Source organism: Coregonus lavaretus, assembly GCF_964263955.1.
Source record: "Coregonus lavaretus genome assembly, chromosome: 10".
Lineage (NCBI taxonomy): Eukaryota > Metazoa > Chordata > Actinopteri > Salmoniformes > Salmonidae > Coregonus > Coregonus lavaretus.
The window spans coordinates 12917058-12932762 of NC_139997.1; the positions used below are offsets into that span (position 1 = coordinate 12917058).

Here is a 15705-nt window from a genome sequence, read left to right on the forward strand (position 1 = left end):
AGTATAAAGGCAGTCAGCAGCTCTCTCACACACACACACACACACACACACACACACACACACACACACACACACACACCCACACACACACACACACACACACACACACACACAGAGAGAGAGATCAGCAGCAGCATAAGATGGAACACACGCTGTCTGCATCTTAAAGACCACAGTGTGTGTATGTATATGTACATATATAAAGTACCAGTCAAAAGTTTGGACACACCTACTCAAGGGTTTTTCTTTATTTGAACTATTTTCTACATTGCAGAATAATAGTGAAGACATCAAAACTATGAAATAACACATATGGAATCATGTAGTAACCAAAAAAGTGTTAAACAAATCAAAATATATTTTATATTTGAGATTCTTCAAATAGCCACCCTTTGCCTTGATGACAGCTTTGCACACTCTTGGAATTCTCTCAACCAGCTTCATGAGGTAGTCACCTGGAATGCATTTCAATTAACAGGTATGCCTTCTTAAAAGTACATTTGTGGAATTGATTTCCTTCTGAATGCGTTTGAGCCAATGAGTTGTGTTGTGACAAGGTGTGTGTGGGGGGGGGGTATACAGAAGATAGCCCTATTTGGTAAAAGACCAAGTCCATATTATGGCAAGAACAGCTTAAATAAGCAAAGAGAAATGAGTCCATCATTACTTTAAGACATGGTCAGTCAATCCGGAAACTTTAAAAGTTTATTCAAGTGCAGTCGCAAAAACCATAAAGCGCTATGATGAAACTGGCTCATGAGGACCGCCACAGGAAAGGAAGACCCAGAGTTACCTCTGCTGCAGAGGATAAGTTCATTAGAGTTACCAGCCTCAGAAATTGCAGCCCAAATAAATGCTTCACAGTGTTCAAGTAACAGACACATCTCAACATCAACTATTCAGAGGGGACTGTGTGAATCAGGCCTTCATGGTCGAATTGCTGCAAAGAAACCACTATTAAAGGACACCAATAAGAAGAAGAGACCTGTTTGGTCCAAGAAACACGAGCAATGGACATTAGACCGGTGGAAAAGCATGGAGGAGGTGTTATGGTGTGGGGGTGCTTTGCTGGTGACACTGTCTGTGATTTATTTAGAATTCAAGGCACACTTAACCAGCATGGTTACCACAGCATTCTACAGTGATACGCCATTCCATCTGGTTTGTACTTAGTGGGACTATCATTTGTTTTTCAGCAGGACAATGACCCAACACACCTCCAGGCTGTGTAAGGGCTAGTTTACCAAGAAGGAGAGTGATGGAGTGCTGCATCAGATGACCTGGCCTCCACAATCACCCGACCTCAACCCAATTGAGATGGTTTGGGATGAGTCGGACCGCAGAGTGAAGGAAAAGCAGCCAACAAGTGCTCAGCATATGTGGGAACTCCTTCAAGACTGTTGGAAAAGCATTCCAGGTGAAGCTGGTTGAGAGAATGCCAAGAGTGTGCAAAGCTGTCATCAAGGCAAAGGGTGGCTATTTGAAGAATCTCAAATATAAAATATATTTTGATTTGTTTAACACTTTTTTGTTTACTACATGATTCCATATGTGTTATTTCACAGTTTTGACGTCTTCACTGTTATTCTACAATGTAAAAAATTGTAAAAATAAAGAAAAACCCTTGAATGAGTAGGTGTGTCCAAACTTTTGACTGGTAGTGTATGTGTGTGTGTGTGTGTGTGTGTGTGTGTGTGAGCTGCTGTGAAACAGTGAATCACTGACTGCTCTCTTAAATCAATGAAGCCAAGACACACACAATTTGTAAGTCGCTCTGGATAAGAGCGTCTGCTAAATGACGTAAATGTAAATGTAAATGTAAGACAGACAGACTGAGAACAGTACGCTTGAGAAGGCGAGGTGTGTGTGTGTGAGTGTGTGTGCCTGTGTGTGTGTGAGTGTGAGTGTCTGTGTGTGTGAGTGTGTGTGTGTGTGTGTGTGTGTGTGTGTGTGTGTGTGTGTGAGTCTGTGTGTGTGTGAGTGTGAGTGTGTCTGTGTGTGTGTGTACCATACCTACAGTCCTCGCTCTTTTGTCTGCTGATGACAGATTGAAGCACTCTTGGGTCCCTGTGTCAGGTTTATAATACGTCTCAATGTCTATGGAGAACTTCTCTACGAACGGACAGGTATACCTGGAGAGAAAGAAAGGAAGAGAGGGAGAGCGGGAGAGCGGGAGAGCGGGAGAGAGGGAGAGAGGGAGAGCGGGAGAGAGGGAGTGAGGGAGAGTGGGAGAGAGGGAGAGAGGGAGAGCGGGAGAAAGGGAGAGCGAGAGAGAGGGAGAGAGAGAGAGTGGGAGAGAGGGAGAGCGGGAGAGAGGGAGAGCAGGAGAGCAGGAGAGAGGGAGAGTGGGAGAGTGGGAGAGAGGGAGAGCGGGAGAGAGGGAGAGCGAGAGAGAGGGAGAGAGGGAGAGCGGGAGAGAGGGAGAGCGAGAGAGAGGGAGAGAGGGAGAGTGGGAGAGAGGGAGAGTGGGAGAGAGGGAGAGTGGGAATGGGGGGGTTAGGAGCATGTAGAAAGAGGGAAGAGGAGGGGGTTAGGAGCATGTCTCTTTCACATCTTGTCCTTGTGTAGGGGTGCAGGGTAGGGGTGTAGGATAGGAGTGTAGGGTAGGGGTGTAAGGTCACAAAGTGATATGTGTACTGATGTAAGGGTGTGTGTACTGATGTAAGGGTGTGTGTACTGATGTAAGGGTGTGTGTATTGATGTAAGGGTCTGTGTACTGATGTAAGGGTGTGTGTATTGATGTAAGGGTGTGTGTACTGATGTAAGGGTCTGTGTATTGATGGAAGGGTGTGTGTATTGATGGAAGGGTGTGTGTACTGATGTAAGGGTGTGTGTATTGATGTAAGGGTGTGTGTACTGATGTAAGGGTGTGTGTACTGATGTAAGGGTGTGTGTACTGATGTAAGGGTGTGTGTACTGATGTAAGGGTGTGTGTATTGATGTAAGGTTGTGTGTACTGATGTAAGGGTGTGTGTACTGATGGAAGGGTGTGTGTGTTGATGTAAGGGTGTGTGTGTTGATGTAAGGGTGTGTGTACTGATGTAAGGGTGTGTGTACTGATGTAAGGGTGTGTGTATTGATGTAAGGGTGAGTGTACTGATGTAAGTGTGTGTGTATTGATGTATGGTTGTGTGTACTGATGGAAGGGTGTGTGTACTGATGTAAGGGTGTGTGTACTGATGTAAGGGTGTGTGTACTGATGTAAGGGTGTGTGTATTGATGTAAGGGTGTGTGTGCTGATGTAACGGTATGTGTATTGATGTAAGGGTTTGTGTACTGATGTAAGGGTGTGTGTATTGATGTAAGGGTGTGTGTACTGATGTAAGGGTGTGTGTATTGATGTAAGGGTCTGTGTACTGATGTAAGGGTGTGTGTATTGATGTAAGGGTGTGTGTACTGATGTAAGGGTGTGTGTATTGATGTAAGGGTTTGTGTACTGATGTAAGGGTGTGTGTATTGATGTAAGGGTGTGTATACTGATGTAAGGGTGTGTGTACTGATGTAAGGGTGTGTGTACTGATGTAAGGGTGTGTGTATTGATGTAAGGTTGTGTGTACTGATGGAAGGGTGTGTGTACTGATGGAAGGGTGTGTGTGTTGATGTAAGGGTGTGTGTGTTGATGTAAGGGTGTGTGTACTGATGTAAGGGTGTGTGTACTGATGTAAGGGTGTGTGTATTGATGTAAGGGTGTGTGTACTGATGTAAGGGTGTGTATTGATGTAAGGGTGTGTGTATTGATGTAAGGGTGTGTGTACTGATGTAAGGTTGTGTGTACTGATGTAGGGTGTGTGTACTGATGTAGGGTGTGTGTACTGATGTAAGGGTGTGTGTACTGATGTAAGGGTGTGTGTATTGATGTAAGGGTGTGTGTACTGATGTAAGGGTGTGTGTACTGATGTAGGGTGTGTGTACTGATGTAAGGGTGTGTGTATTGATGTAAGGGTTTGTGTACTGATGTAAGGGTGTGTGTATTGATGTAAGGGTGTGTGTACTGATGTAAGGGTGTGTGTATTGATGTAAGGGTTTGTGTACTGATGTAAGGGTGTGTGTACTGATGTAAGGGTGTGTGTATTGATGTAAGGGTGTGTGTACTGATGTAAGGGTGTGTGTATTGATGTAAGGGTTTGTGTACTGATGTAAGGGTGTGTGTATTGATGTAAGGGTGTGTGTACTGATGTAAGGGTGTGTGTATTGATGTAAGGGTTTGTGTATTGATGTAAGGGTGTGTTTATTGATGTAAGGGTGTGTGTACTGATGTAGGGTGTGTGTATTGATGTAAGGGTGTGTGTATTGATGTAAGGGTGTGTGTACTGATGTAAGGGTGTGTGTATTGATGTAAGGGTTTGTGTACTGATGTAAGGGTGTGTGTACTGATGTAAGGGTGTGTGTACTGATGTAAGGTTGTGTGTATTGATGTAAGGGTGTGTGTGTTGATGTAAGGGTGTGTGTACTGATGTAAGGGTGTGTGTACTGATGTAAGGGTGTGTGTACTGATGTAAGGGTGTGTGTACTGATGTAGGGTGTGTGTACTGATGTAAGGGTGTGTGTACTGATGTAAGGGTGTGTGTACTGATGTAAGGTTGTGTGTACTGGTGTAAGGGTGTGTGTACTGATGTAAGGGTGTGTGTACTGATGTAAGGGTGTGTGTACTGATGTAAGGGTTTGTGTACTGATGTAAGGGTGTGTGTACTGATGTAAGGGTGTGTGTACTGATGTAAGGGTGTGTGTACTGATGTAAGGGTGTGTGTACTGATGTAAGGGTGTGTACTGATGTAAGGGTTTGTGTACTGATGTAAGGGTGTGTGTACTGATGTAAGGGTGTGTGTACTGATGTAAGGGTGTGTGTACTGATGTAAGGGTTTGTGTACTGATGTAAGGGTGTGTGTACTGATGTAAGGGTGTGTGTATTGATGTAAGGTTGTGTGTACTGATGTAAGGTTGTGTGTATTGATGTAAGGGTGTGTGTACTGATGTAAGGGTGTGTGTATTGATGTAAGGGTTTGTGTACTGATGTAAGGGTGTGTGTACTGATGTAAGGGTGTGTGTACTGATGTAAGGTTGTGTGTATTGATGTAAGGGTGTGTGTGTTGATGTAAGGGTGTGTGTACTGATGTAAGGGTGTGTGTACTGATGTAAGGGTGTGTGTACTGATGTAAGGGTGTGTGTACTGATGTAGGGTGTGTGTACTGATGTAAGGGTGTGTGTACTGATGTAAGGGTGTGTGTACTGATGTAAGGGTGTGTGTACTGATGTAAGGGTGTGTGTACTGATGTAAGGGTGTGTGTACTGATGTAAGGGTGTGTGTATTGATGTAAGGGTGAGTGTACTGATGTAAGTGTGTGTGTATTGATGTATGGTTGTGTGTACTGATGGAAGGGTGTGTGTACTGATGTAAGGGTGTGTGTACTGATGTAAGGGTGTGTGTACTGATGTAAGGGTGTGTGTACTGATGTAAGGGTGTGTGTACTGATGTAAGGGTGTGTGTACTGATGTAAGGGTGTGTGTACTGATGTAAGGGTGTGTGTATTGATGTAAGGGTTTGTGTACTGATGTAAGGGTGTGTGTACTGATGTAGGGTGTGTGTACTGATGTAAGGGTGTGTGTACTGATGTAAGGGTGTGTGTATTGATGTAAGGGTTTGTGTACTGATGTAAGGGTGTGTGTACTGATGTAAGGGTGTGTGTACTGATGTAAGGGTGTGTGTACTGATGTAAGGGTGTGTGTACTGATGTAAGGTTGTGTGTACTGATGTAAGGGTGTGTGTACTGATGTAAGGGTGTGTGTATTGATGTAAGGGTTTGTGTACTGATGTAGGGTGTGTGTACTGATGTAAGGGTGTGTGTACTGATGTAAGGGTGTGTGTATTGATGTAAGGGTGTGTGTGCTGATGTAACGGTATGTGTATTGATGTAAGGGTTTGTGTACTGATGTAAGGGTGTGTGTATTGATGTAAGGGTGTGTGTGTTGATGTAAGGGTGTGTGTACTGATGTAAGGTTGTGTGTACTGATGTAAGGGTGTGTGTACTGATGTAAGGGTGTGTGTACTGATGTAAGGGTGTGTGTACTGATGTAAGGGTGTGTGTACTGATGTAAGGGTGTGTGTACTGATGTAAGGGTTTGTGTACTGATGTAAGGGTGTGTGTATTGATGTAAGGGTGTGTGTACTGATGTAAGGTTGTGTGTATTGATGTAAGGGTGTGTGTACTGATTTAAGGGTGTGTATTGATGTAAGGGTGTGTGTACTGATGTAAGGTTGTGTGTATTGATGTAAGGGTGTGTGTACTGATGTAAGGGTGTGTATTGATGTAAGGGTGTGTGTACTGATGTAAGGGTGTGTATTGATGTAAGGGTGTGTGTTGATGCATATTGTATTACTATCTGTGTGTCTTCCCTCTCACCGTGTGCGTGTGTATGGGTAGGCGTTCCAGGACTCCTCCTCCACACGTAGAGCAGCCTGAGGCAGGATGGAGCAGAACCATGAGGGGATGTGTTTTCCGATGTGGTACACCTTGTGTGTGTACTGACCCGACCCGCCTGGACCATCCTCATACGGCTTGTTCTCTAGGATCTCTACCCCACTACCCTCACCACAACTCTCCTCTCGGCTCTTCTTCTGCAATGTAAGGGGAGAGAGGTAGAAGGGGGAGAGTCAGGGCTTTTCAGTTGAACAGGTTGCAGCGTACACACACGCGCACACACACACACACACGCACACACACACACGCACACACACACACTCGCACGCATGCACGCACACACGCACGCACGCACGCACGCACGCACACACACTCACACTCACACACACACACACACACACACACGCACACACACAGACATACAGACAGTCAGGGTTCGAGACTTTATCCTCGGCTCAAAGCTGAATGTAGTATAATCACAAAGGTGACCAAAGTGCTGAGTTATGAGAAAAATGTCAAAATATTCCCCTCTTCAAAAGAATCCCTCCCTCCCTCCTCCTCCTCTTCCTCTCTCTAAACATTCTGGTGATGTATTACCTTTCATCTTTTCCCATAGAGAAGGAGGAGGAGAAAGGGAGAAAGAGAGAGAGAGCGGGAGAGAGAGGGAGGAGAGAGGGGGGAGAAGCGAGAGGAGGAGAAAGAGAGAGAGGGAGGAGAGGGTGGAGAAGCATGAAGAGGAGAGAGAGAGAGGGAGGAGAGAGAGGAGAGAGAGACAGAAAGAGAGGGACAGAGAGAGTGAGGGAGGAAAGAGGGAGGGAGAGGGAGAAAGAGGGTGGGAGTCCTAGTCAGCTACTGCAGTGTACTGACTGCTACTGCAGTAATCAATAGGCTGCACAATGATTATCATGCACCCTTCTCTTCCACTCCCTACTAGCACGTCTCAGCTGTTACCAGGCCGTGCGTGTGTGTGTGTGTGTGTGTGTGTCCCCCCACAAGAATAGTAAACGAACAAAAATGTGATTAACTGGGGACATTTTGTTAGTCAAATGCTATTTCTAGGGGGTTTAGGGTTAAGGTTAGAATGAGTGTTAGGGTTAGAATTACGTTAAGGGTTAGGGTTAGGAGCTAAGGTTAATTTTAGGGTTAGGGTTAGGAGCTACAGTTAGGTTTTTGGGTTAAGGTTAGGGTTAAGGTTAGGGTTAGGGTAAGAGTACGGGTTAGGGTTAGGTTTAGGGTTAAGGGTTAGGGAAAATAGGATTTTTAATGGGACTGAATTGTGTGTCCCCACAAGGTTAGCTGTACAAGACTGTGTGAGTGTGCGAGTGCATGCGTGCATGTGTGTGTGTGTGCTTATGTGTGTGTGAGGAGATTGTGACACTGCTCCTCTCATTTCCTATGGCACTCTTATCCAGAGCGACTTACAATGCATTCATCTTAAGATAGCTAGGTGAGCCAACCACTTATCACAGTCATAGTAAGTACATTTTTCCTCAATAAAATAGCTATCAGCAAAGTCAGAGCTAGTAAGGGTGGGGGGAGTCAAGAGCGAGGGGGGGTGCTGTGGAATTATTTAAGATACTCTTTGAAGAGGTAGGGTTTTAGATGTGTTCTGAAGATGTTCCACCATTGGGGTGCCAGGACAGAGAAGAGCTTGAACTGGGTTGAGCGGGAGCTGCCCTCCTGTAGGGGTGGGACGGCCAAGAGACCAGAGGTGACAGAACGGAGTGCTCGGGTTGGGGTGTAGGGTTTGAGCATAGCCGGAAGGTAGGGAGGGGCGGTTCCTCTTGCTGCTTCGTAGGCAAGTACCATGCTCTTGTAGTGGAGGTGAACTTCGACTGGAAGCCAGTGGAGTATGCAGAGGAGCGTGGTGACATGGAAGAACTTGGGAAGATTGAACATCAGACGGGCTGCAGCGTTCTGGATAGGTTGCAGGGGTTTGATGGCACAAGCGGGGAGCCCAGCCAACAGAGAGTTGCAGTAGTCCAGACAGGACATGACAAATGTCTGGATTAGGACCTGCACCGCTTCCTGTGTGAGGCAGGGTCGTATTCTACTGATCTTGTAGAGCATGAACCTGCAGGAGCGAGTCACTGCTTTGATGTTTGCAGAGAACGACAGGATGTTGTCCAGGGACGCCACACCAAGGTTATTTGCACCGTGGAGTTGTCAACCGTGATGTAGAGGTCTTTGAGCGGGCAGGCCTTCCCCGGGGAGGAAGAGCAGCTCCGTCTTGTCGAAGCTGAGCTTGAGGTGGTGGGCCAACATCCAAGTTGAGATATCTGCCAGGCACGCAGAGATGCGTGTCGCCACCTGGGTGTCAGAAGGGGGGAAGGAGAAAAGTAGTTGAGTGTCATCCTCATGGCAATGATAGGAGAGATTTACATTTACATTTTAGTAATTTAGCATTTAGCATTTTTAAAAAAATGTCATACCCTTCGTGGGAATCGAACCCACAACCCTGCCGTTGCAAACGCCATGCTCTACGAACTGAGCTACATCCCCTGCCGGCCATTCCCTCCCCTACCCTAGACGACGCTGGGCCAATTGTGCGCCGCCCCATGGGTCTCCCGGTCGCGGCCGGCTACGACAGAGCCTGGATTCGAACCAGGATCACTGTGCCACAGGAGAGATAATGTTAGGATATGACAGAGCTGAGTGACTTGGTGTATAGAGAGAAGAGGAGAGGGCGTAGAACCGAGCCCTGGGGGGCACCAGTCGTGAGAGTACGTGGTGCAGACACAGATCCTCCTCACGACACGCGGTAGGAGCTGATGGTTCACGGTGTCGAAGGCAGTGGATAGATCTAGGAGGATGAGAACAGAGGAGAGAGAGTCAGCTTTGGCAGAGCGGAGAGCCTCTGTGACACAGAGAAGAGCAGTCTCTGGTAGACTAGGAGACAGATGGCGGACCCTGTAAATAAGCCCAGCGTATTATTCTGCTCCTGTGGGGGAGGGATGGAGGATTAGATACACAGTAACACGCCACTCTTACTAAAACGCTTTCTCCGAGACCACAGGGCTACTTCTGAAATGACACCCTGTTCCATATCTAGTGCATTGCTTTTGATGGGCCCTGGTCAAAAGTAGTGTACTATGTAGGGAATAGGGTGCCTTTTGGGACACATAGGGGTCTGACAAAGCACCAGAACTGACAAGGCATAATACTGCGGTCTACCTATGAAACTGTAGCAGACGGATCATTTTAATGTCTGATTAATCCAACTGAAGCTAGGTTACCCATCACATGATCATATTCGGCTTAACCACTTCTGTGACCCTTACTTGGTACAATATGTGCTTTGAGCTTAAGAAAAGCACTATAAAAAAATGCAAATCATGATCATCATTATGAGAAATAGTGGAGTGTAACAGAGACACACTGCAGAATGAGGGTCACACATAAGTCCCATTATTACCATGTAGCCGCCAGGCCTCATTATGGCAGTTTCCCAAATGGCACCCTGTTCCCTACATTTTTGTAAAAGTAGTGCTCTATATAGGGAATAGGGTGCCATATCGGACACATCCTTTCTCTCATTCTGTAGATATGAGATGGGTTTTTAGGGAGTGGTGAGAAGTGAAGGTCATAAGAGGAGGTGGAAATTGCAGTAATTTGCAGGTAATCTAATTTAGGAGCAGAGGCCTTACATTAACCTCCCCACCCCTCTGAAGGTCTCTACTACAGGGAACAGAGAGTATTAGCTGCTTAATATGATAAACTCAGAGAGGATCAAGGCTCTGTTAGGGAGTCAGTCAGTATACTGTACAGTGTAAAGGCACTCCAATAAGGACATGTTAGATACTATTAAGACAGCCCAAAGGGAGATGTTTAATGCTGGAACACACATACATGGACGTACACAGACGCATGCACATACCCACACAGGCAAGCACACACACACACAAAAACAAACAAACAGTTCCAGCGCTGTATTGCGAACGACCTCTGCGGCTGTGTTTGCTCACACTGCGGGAGCAGCATGCCAGCACTTCATTACAGCGCTGACAGGTGACATCACGCCTGCCCTGACACACACAATCACCCACCCACCCACACACACACACACCCCGAGAGGAAGAGGGAGAGAGAGAGAGAGAGAGAGAGAGAGAGAGAGAGAGAGAGAGAGAGAGAGAGAGAGAGAGAGAGAGAGAGAGAGAGAGAGAGAGAGAGAGAGAGAGAGAGAGAGAGAGAGAGAGAGAGAGAGAGAGAGAGAGAGAGAGAGAGAGATAGAGAGATATCTGGACCGGAGGATTGGTGCCTCTAGGGCAGAACAGGACAGAAAATGCCAGATTGATAAAGAGCCCAAGGAACTAAGAGTGTGTCTAGGCGGGGTTCATCTCAATAGTCTGAGTGATCTCCTCTAAGAATGTGTCTAGGCAGGGTGCATCTCAATAGTCTGAAGTGGCCTCCTCTAAGAGTGTGTTTAGGCAGGGTGCATCTCAATAGTCTGAAGTGGCCTCCTCTAAGAGTGTGTTTAGGCAGGGTGCATCTCAATAGTCTAAAGTGGCCACCTCTGCAGACCTGGGTTCAAATCCTATTTAAGGTATTTCAATTACTTTCAAAGACATTTCGAAGTAAGTATTTTGATATTTTTTCTTTGAAATTACAAGTAGTTGAATATTGAAATGTATTTGGAAATTCACTTGAAAAGTATTGGCATGTATTTGAAAATACTAAAATACACAGACAAGTGTATTTTCAAATACAAATATTTAAATACTACATGCATCTGAACCCAGGTCTGTTTGGTCCTATAGGGGTATTTGAAATTATGTTTTTAGAAATAGTTTCGGCCATTTATAGGAAGTTATTGGGAAATACTTTAAAATACTTCAAGTAGAAATAGCTGATTTGGCCCCATTATAAAGAATATATGCAAATACACATCAAATAAGTATTTAAATAACAAATAATTAAATAGGCATGTATTTGACCCAGGTCTGCTCCTCTCGTCTTCTCTTTGAAAATGTGGGATAGGTGGAAACAAAGCTACATGTTGGAAGCCTACTAGGAATCTGCTTTCACCTGTCCTGCGGTTTGACATTGACAACAGTGCAGGGGAAGAAAGGGAGGTGAGAAGAGGAAGCCATTGTAAACTACTGAGATGCACCAAGTCTATGAAACAGTGCTTGCAAGAGTAAAGAAAGACAGAAAAGTGTTGAAAGAGAGAAAAACATTGAACACAGAAAAAAAAATATCCTGGAATCTCAGCTTGAAGATTTAACATGTTGTGCTGAGAGGAAGAGTGAAGCCCAGTCACCAAGGACGAAAATACAACTAGAAAAATTAATAAAACGTCTTTGGTTCCAGTATCTGAGCCTAAGGACATGCATGGAGGGACAGGGAGGGTCAGCCCGGGGGTAGAAAGAAAAGAAAGGATAACTAAAACGACTGAATGAAAAAGAAAGAAAGAAAGAAAGAAAGAAAGAAAGAAAGAAAGAAAGAAAGAAAGAAAGAAAGAAAGAAAGAAAGAAAGAAAGAAAGAAAGAAAGAAAGAAAGAAAGAAAGAAAGAAAGAAAGAAAGAAAGAAAGAAAGAAAGAAAGAAAGAAAGAAAGAAAGAGAATGGGAAGATAAATGAATGTGTGCAAGTAATGGCGGCAGCATGCTGTGTAGGGCTGGGAGCTGAGAGGGCTGATGGCTGATGTAGGGCTGGGAGCTGAGAGGGCTGATGGCTGATGTAGGGCTGGGAGCTGAGAGGGCTGAGGGCTGATGTAGGGCTGGGAGCTGAGAGGGCTGAGGGCTGATGTAGGGCTGGGAGCTGAGAGGGCTGATGGCTGATGTTGAGCTGGGAGCTGAGAGGGCTGAGGGCTGATGTTGAGCTGGGAGCTGAGAGGGCTGAGGGCTGATGTAGGGCTGGGAGCTGAGAGGGCTGAGGGCTGATGTAGGGCTGGGAGCTGAGAGGGCTGAGGGCTGATGTAGGGCTGGGAGCTGAGAGGGCTGAGGGCTGATGTAGGGCTGGGAGCTGAGAGGGCTGATGGCTGATGTAGGGCTGGGAGCTGAGAGGGCTGAGGGCTGATGTTGAGCTGGGAGCTGAGAGGGCTGAGGGCTGATGTTGAGCTGGGAGCTGAGAGGGCTGAGGGCTGATGTAGGGCTGGGAGCTGAGAGGGCTGGGAGCTGATGTAGGGCTGGGAGCTGAGAGGGCTGATGTAGGGCTGGGAGCTGAGAGGACTGAGGTCTGATGTAGGGCTGGGAGCTGAGAGGGCTGAGGGCTGATGTTGAGCTGGGAGCTGAGAGGGCTGAGGGCTGATGTAGGGCTGGGAGCTGAGAGGGCTGATGGCTGATGTAGGGCTGGGAGCTGAGAGGGCTGAGGGCTGATGTAGGGCTGGGAGCTGAGAGGGCTGAGGGCTGATGTAGGGCTGGGAGCTGAGAGGGCTGATGGCTGATGTTGAGCTGGGAGCTGAGAGGGCTGAGGGCTGATGTTGAGCTGGGAGCTGAGAGGGCTGAGGGCTGATGTAGGGCTGGGAGCTGAGAGGGCTGATGGCTGATGTAGGGCTGGGAGCTGAGAGGGCTGAGGGCTGATGTAGGGCTGGGAGCTGAGAGGGCTGAGGGCTGATGTAGGGCTGGGAGCTGAGAGGGCTGATGGCTGATGTAGGGCTGGGAGCTGAGAGGGCTGAGGGCTGATGTTGAGCTGGGAGCTGAGAGGGCTGAGGGCTGATGTTGAGCTGGGAGCTGAGAGGGCTGAGGGCTGATGTAGGGCTGGGAGCTGAGAGGGCTGGGAGCTGATGTAGGGCTGGGAGCTGAGAGGGCTGATGTAGGGCTGGGAGCTGAGAGGACTGAGGTCTGATGTAGGGCTGGGAGCTGAGAGGGCTGAGGGCTGATGTTGAGCTGGGAGCTGAGAGGGCTGAGGGCTGATGTAGGGCTGGGAGCTGAGAGGGCTGAGGGCTGATGTAGGGCTGGGAGCTGAGAGGGCTGAGGGCTGATGTAGGGCTGGGAGCTGAGAGGGCTGAGGGCTGATGTAGGGCTGGGAGCTGAGAGGGCTGAGGGCTGATGTAGGGCTGGGAGCTGAGAGGGCTGAGGGCTGATGTTGGGCTGGGAGCTGAGAGGGATGCAGAGACTCAGAGCGTCACAGGAATAGTAATGTCTTGGCTTTGCTGAGGTCTGATTTCTGCTGGGCCCCAGTTACCCCTGAATAATTTATATGATACCCCAAGGTTAGCAAAAACACACACACCGACACACACACACAGCAAAAACTCTGGTCCTCAAGGTCTACCCTGCAGAGTCAGTCTCTTCCAGCCTTAAAAATGACTACCTCAGCCCAAGGAAACCAGGGGTGTGTGGGCCTAGTACGTGACCAATAAGTGCCAGTAATGTATCAATACGTACCAAGGATATACAGTATAGTGTATGAACCACAGTCCACATTGCAGCCCTCCAGTCTTTCACATGGACATACTGAATAGGATAAACATGAGGTGGCTCTCCTTCCAGCTCCATATTTTGTCCTAGCTTTTCTTCCTGTGTTTTGTCTCTAATTTGGTGTTATGTCGTCTCAGTTTAGCGCACTCACACACACACACACACACACACACACACACACACACACACACACACACACACACACACACACACACACACACACACACACACACACACACACACACACACACGAAGACACCCTATCCAATCGAGGGGATAACAAAATCAGCAGCATAACGTTGTCATGGAAACACTGGCTGCATCATCGTGACTTCTCCTCTTTCTCCGTTTCCCTCCATCTCAATGCCTTCCTCTGCCTCTCACTTTCTCTGTTTCCCTCCATCTCAATGCCTTCCTCTGCCTCTCTCTTTCAAGGCCTCTCTCTTTCTCTGTTTCTCTGTTTCCCTCCATCTCAATGCCTTCCTCTGCCTCTCTCTTTCAAGGCCTCTCTCTTTCTCTGTTTCTCTGTTTCCCTCCATCTCAATGCCTTCCTCTGCCTCTCTCTTTCTCTGTTTCTTTGTTTCCCTCCATCTCAATGCCTTCCTCTGCCTCTCTCTTTCTCTCTTTCTCTGTTTCCCTCCATCTCAATGCCTTCCTCTGCCTCTCTCTGTCATGGGCCTCTCACTCCACCGGGTTACCACCTTAATTTTCTTCCACTCTGCTCACCACTCTCTCTACTCAGCCTAACTAGCTCCACCTGTCCCTGCTCTGCTCTGCTCTAATTACTCTGCCAGCTGCGCTGCATTACCCACTACCTCTCCCAGTATTTAAGGCCCTGTCTTTCAGCTCTCCGGTGTCAGATCGTCTGCAAAGCTCACACCCGGAACCTGTTTGCTCGCGCTTCTGGCTCACCCTGGTTTTGTGACCCCGGACCTGCCTGTTTTTTGGATACTCTTCTGCCTCAGGAGATCCAGACCTGCTTCTGCCTTTACGACTCCTGACTACTCTTCAATCCCGGTAACTCTGACCAGCCTTCTGCCTTGCTACTACGTATTTTGGATTTCCCTTGAACTGTACTGCTGCCTGGTTTCATTCCGCCCTGTTGTGTCTGTGTCTCCCCCCCCCAGGACTTCTGGACCACCCACCACCGGCTTCATAGGACGCATCGCTGCCACTGGGGGGGGCACAGACCCAGCGCATTGGACGGGATCCCTGTTACCCCTGGAGCCTTCATTCACTCCCTACTTCCCTTTTCCCTTAAGTTTAATAAACTTTCTGGTGTGACGCAATTGTGGTCCTCTGGTCGTCTGTCTGAACCGTGACAGTACGATCTGACCATTATGGACTCAGCGCACACTTTCCCCGACATGGAAACCGATGAGCATGAGCAGCAGTTCCAGCAGCAGCAACAACAACTCGCCATGATCATTCAACTCCTCACCAACCTTACCCCAGCCAGTCTGCCCACCAGCCCAGCCCCCGAGTTACCTGCCCCGGTCATTGCAGCCGCTGCTCCGGAACCCAAGATTGGAAACCCCGAGCGGTTCAACGGCGATTCAACCCAGGTCCGGCCATTCCTGACTAGCTGCCGACTTCAGTTCTCCTTGCAGCCAAGGACCTTCGCCACGGAGGGGGCTAAAGTTGGGTATGCCATCACTCACCTGACGGGCCGAGCTCGACTCTGGGGAACAGCAGAGTTCGAACGTCAAACCCCCGCATGTGCAACCTTCGACCTGTTTGCTGAGGAGATGCTGAAGGTGTTTGACCTGGATTCACCCACCGCAGAGGCGTCTCGTGAACTGTTCAGTATTCGACAAGGCAGACGTACAGTCGCAGACCATTCCATCGACTTCCGAACCCTGGCTAGACGAAGTTCTTGGAACACACCATCGTTGGTGGACGCGTTCTTCCATAGTTTGGCTGACTATA

At 47.8% G+C, this 15705-nt stretch overlaps 1 pseudogene across 1 annotated transcript in view; it reads right to left on the minus strand.

Moving 5' to 3' along the window:
* LOC311135828 (membrane-associated phosphatidylinositol transfer protein 2-like) overlaps positions 1-15705 on the minus strand; it is a 51862-nt pseudogene that overhangs the window by 23952 nt on the left and 12205 nt on the right. Inside the window, exons 2-3 of the transcript XR_014615420.1 lie at positions 6399-6613; positions 2014-2132 (exon numbers count right to left, since the gene is read on the minus strand). The product of XR_014615420.1 is annotated as a membrane-associated phosphatidylinositol transfer protein 2-like (transcript). The remainder of the gene's footprint in view (positions 1-2013; positions 2133-6398; positions 6614-15705) is intronic.